This window comes from Acipenser ruthenus, chromosome 48 (assembly GCF_902713425.1).
Source record: "Acipenser ruthenus chromosome 48, fAciRut3.2 maternal haplotype, whole genome shotgun sequence".
Classification (NCBI taxonomy): domain Eukaryota; kingdom Metazoa; phylum Chordata; class Actinopteri; order Acipenseriformes; family Acipenseridae; genus Acipenser; species Acipenser ruthenus.
The window spans coordinates 9,408,472-9,413,471 of NC_081236.1; the positions used below are offsets into that span (position 1 = coordinate 9,408,472).

A 5,000-nucleotide genomic window follows, 5' to 3' on the forward strand; every position below is an offset into this window, starting at 1 on the left:
AGCAAGTAGCCAAGGAATTTTCCGAATCTTTGCAGAATCTGCGCAGACTTAACAAAGTCTGCCTCTCGTGAACGCACCCCCTGTATTCTTAAATCGTGGGTCACGTGATTACGAGGCACACACTGACAAACCCCACACATTGTGTGTTTTCAGTTTATATCTTGTTAAAACAGAAAACTATATTAATTAAAACAATAAACTCCACACAAATACATAAACAACACAGTGAATTCTAATCAGAAATTACAGTTTAAGTGCCTAATGTAATCAACCACCATGGATCCCAAAATGATAGATACAGATTGGCTAACCTTTCAATGCTGCAGGGAACAAGAACAACAATATAATAAACAGCGACGTCACTCCTTCACAACTCGTGTGCAGCGACAATAAAAAGAAATGAACACACCCCCGGTGATATTAAAACCATGAAGAGGCAACAACCTCGTGTGTGCACAATAAAGCATTAGCGGGGGCAATCAGATCAATCATCCATAGCAAAAAACAACACAGCAACATTAATTTGCGGTGCATTGTCGGACTGGGTCCGACATTGCAATTATTCCTCACAGATCCTTTCTCGGACTGGGTCCGACATCATTATAGCAACGCAATAAACGGGTGTTTAGTCGTTTTTTCTCCGGAAAAAGCCGAGGAAACCATCCAATTGCCGAGTGGGAGCGACAGGAGCCGAGACAAGTCGAAAAAAAAAGAGGCGTATCTCATGAATAGTCATAGATGGTATCACGTATCAGAAAACGGGGCGTTCATAGTAAACAAGCTGGCTGAGTGCGTCAGCGCACAGAGACTATCATGGACATTTGTAGAGCTTTTTTCAGATGTTATAGTAATAAAAATAATGACTTGGATCGCATTATTGAGGAGTTTGGTGATAAAACGAGTGATCGGTATGTACGATTATTATTATTATTATTATTATTATTATTATTATTATTATTTCTTACATAGGTAAACGCTATAGCAAACGAAAGGGTGGGACGGGGCTGGAGATGTCTAGTGAGTGCTTTGTTGATATGCAGGGCCATTTAAACCCGTTTGACTGTGAAAAAAAATACTTTTAAACAGCGCGTCTAAAATTAACTGCGCGTGTGAAAACCTGACGTGCCTGTTGCGCACTTAATAAATGGACTGCAAAGGGTTAAAACAAACACAGAAAACGGAGGCTGTCGCGCTTTCGATTATGACAAACAGAAAGGATGAGATGAAGCCGTACAGCCAAAAAACAAGCCCCTTAAACAGGTATAAATAACAATACGGTTTTGTTTTACCTGAGGAGAATCCTCCTATTGCGATGTGAAACTCCAGGCAAGCATGGGGGCGGACATTCTGTGAAGCGCGCATGCTGACGTAGGCTTTGTTATGACCGTGAACGCGCCTGATAGAAGTCTGTGGGGACCCCGGTTTCACTGCTCGTGCTGTGCCCTGTAGCTCAATATGCAGGGGTTATTTTTTTTATATAAAAAAGCCGTTTTGTGGCTTTCCAAAGACGTATCATGCGTCTGGATCGGATGTTCGTAGACAAAATGATAATTGTTTACATTTGGTCAAATACAAGATTGCATGCAGTTTCCGAACATCTCCCCCTGGTGGTTAATTGCGGTGTTTACGGCAGAATAATTCAATGGGTTTCTCCATATCCCGTATATTTTCATATTACCCATAATTCAATTTGTGACACTTAACTGGAAAGGTACATATATTTAAATTATATATATATTTTTAATAATTAAAATTGTATAAAACATTGAACATATATTATCCACAAACGCCGTTTTGGTAACAATATAATATTTGAACTTATTTTAATATATAAATTAATGAGTAATAACCCTAAATTGAATTTTACTTAGTTATACGAATTATAAATAGCTATTGGAATGATGTAATTAGCATATCTCCCAATTATCCTGAATTGTAAAATTACTGATTTGTGAGAAATAAATCAAAAGTTATGTGTAATATATAGATATAGATATATATTTTTTATTTTAAAGAATTAAAATTGTATAAAACATTAACCATATAATCCTCAATGACCACTTTGGTGACAATATAATATTTTTTATCATTTTAAGATAGAAATATACTGTAATAAAATTTAACCACAAATAGACTTTGGACTAATTATATGAGTTATAAATAACAATTGAACTCTTTATATATTATATAGCAAGAGCTGTGTGGCTTGAGCTAGTGATTGTGCTTGGTATGAGTGAAGTGGCTGAGATTGAATGTGTGTGAGTAAATACAGTGCTGAGAAAGAAGGCTGGTTGGAGAGAGAGAGAGAGAGAGAGAGATGGGAGCCCCCCAGGAAAGGAAAGGGGGGGTGGGTGGAGAGATGGGAAGAAGAGAGAGGGACAATCCACGCGCGTCAAAAAGACCCGCGCGCGCTGGCCTTTTTGACGCGCGTGGCTCGTCTTTGCCCCTCTTCATCCTCCGCGCCCCTCCACATTGGACATAGACCCCCCCCCCCCCCCCCCCCCCCCGACCACTGCCTCTTGACCCATGACCATTCACTTATGAGCCCTTGAACCTTTTAGGATATACATTTTATTTTCTTTTATACATTTTAACCCTTTAGACCCCTGAATAATTAAAGAACCCTTTTGGAGATTCCTTGAAATTTTTGCAAAAAACAGATTTCACTTGACTTATTGAAATAACTGTCTTGGAAATTCTATTGAAAGGAAGAGAGACTGTAGATTCTCAAACAGCAAGCTTTATTAAGATTTGCAAACCTGGAGCCTGTCACAACACTCAGTGCAGAGTCAGTTTGAGAACAAGCCCACATAACACTGCCAAACTTGTGACAGTTAAGCATGTAGCAACTTGAGCAAAACTCTTGCATACAGAGGAGACAGAGACCATATTTTTAGTAGAACAGACAGTCAAAAGGGTGGCTCAAAATTATCTTCATGACTCATAACTTCTACTTTTGCAATTGGTTGCCACATTGTAACGGTTTGAAACTAAAAGCTTCAGCCAACAACGAATAAAACCAAAAAAAAAACGAGGGTCCTCAATTAACAAATTTAATGCCACACACACCAGTAAACTACACACAGGTGAATTGCAAATGATTTAAAACAAGCCCACAAATAGTAGAGGGTAAAGCAACAAACAATTTTAAAGTCAGGCAAGGAAATAAAGATGTGAAATAGCCAATTACTAATTTAGTAAAAAAAAAACTTATAAATGCATAAATTATATATAACAAAAATTATCACACACATAGCACTCATGCAAAACGATGTCTCGAACAAATCAAGTCCAAAAAACAATCCAAGTAATCCAACAGAACAAAAAAGAAACAAATGCAAAAAATGGAAACAACCCCAGAATGATCTCACCCGACTGTTTGTTTGTTGATGCTTATTCTGTAGTTCCAGTGGCAGTCCAACAGCAACAAGTTATCCAAGAGATGCTCCAATGTCGTATAGTTCTTATTTAATATAATTTTCTTGTAAATAAAATCTTGAAAGCCAACTGGAACCCATTGAGAACCTGCACACAAACCACACCGCCATACACAAAATGGAGGAACCCAGAACACAAAACCTGCCTCCCTTCCACCCTCTACCTGTTTAAAAAAGAACAAAGGCTCATGGGAGTTCAGCCTTCTTAAAGGGGAATCCTTAATTAAATAGATACAATAATTAAGAAGTTACCTGGCCAGGCATTTTAACTAAAGGGCGTGTTTATTTAAACACTTGTGTGGCTAGGGCAGCAGTGTGGAGTAGTGGTTAGGGCTCTGGACTCTTGACTGTACGGTTGTGGGTTCAATCCCCGGTTGGGGACACTGTTGCTGTACTCTTGGGCAAGGTACTTTACCTAGATTGCTCCAATAAAAACCCAACTGTATAATGGGCAATTGCATGTAAAAATAATGTGATATCTAGTGACAATTGTAAGTTGCCCTGGATAAGGGCGTCTGCTAAGAAATAAATAATAATAAAATATGTCTTCTGAACATTGTCTAGAATACCTTGTTTTGTGAATTTTCTACCACATAACCATAAATGAAAAACTATGACAAATCTTTCACTACACATTTTCTTTGTTTTGAACAGGTCAAATTATTGTTTCAAATAACACAAAATTTTCAGTTTTCTAAAATAAAACTTGTTGTTTTACTGCAACAAATTTAAGCCGATATAAAGAAATGCAAGAAAAAAACCTGTTTAACACTAAAACCACAGAGACTTCGGACAACATACAACCACTGAAGCTGCAAAATATGTGTCTCTATTTTAAAATGGTTTCACTACAAAAATGACAAACAAACAGATCAAACTTATTTTTATATACATTTTCAGAGCAGAAACACTGTACTTACATTACAAATTTAACCTTTTTCTTATTTTTTTTACAAAAAGATCAATTTTAAAGTCAGGCAAGGAAATAAAGATATGAAATAGCCAATTACTAATATAGTAAAAAAAAACTTATAAATGCATGTTTATATATATATATATAACAAAAATTATCACACACATAGCACTCATGCAAAACAATGTGTCGAACAAATCAAGTCCAAAAAACAATCCAAGTAATCCAACCGAGCAAAAAATGGAAACAACCCCAGAATGATCTCACCCGACTGTTTGTTTGTTGATGCTTATTCTGTAGTTCCAGTGGCAGTCCAACAGCAACAAGTTATCCAAGAGATGCTCCAATGTCGTATAGTTCTTATTTAATATAATTTTCTTGTAAATAAAATCTTGAAAGCCAACTGGAACCCATTGAGAACCTGCACACAAACCACACCGCCATACACAAAATGGAGGAACCCAGAACACAAAACCTGCCTCCCTTCCACCCTCTACCTGTTTAAAAAAGAACAAAGGCTCATGGGAGTTCAGCCTTCTTAAAGGGGAATCCTTAATTAAATAGATACAATAATTAAGAAGTTACCTGGCCAGGCATTTTAACTAAAGGGCGTGTTTATTTAAACACTTGTGTGGCTAGGGCAGCAGTGT

At 37.2% G+C, this 5,000-nt stretch overlaps 1 long non-coding RNA gene across 1 annotated transcript in view; it reads right to left on the minus strand.

The window, feature by feature from the left end:
* LOC131721237 (uncharacterized) overlaps positions 1 to 4,078 on the minus strand; it is a 10,702-nt gene extending 6,624 nt beyond the window's left edge. Inside the window, exon 1 of the long non-coding RNA XR_009319901.1 lies at positions 3,372 to 4,078. This is a non-coding gene — a long non-coding RNA (uncharacterized LOC131721237). The remainder of the gene's footprint in view (positions 1 to 3,371) is intronic.
* Positions 4,079 to 5,000: the final 922 nt, after the last annotated feature.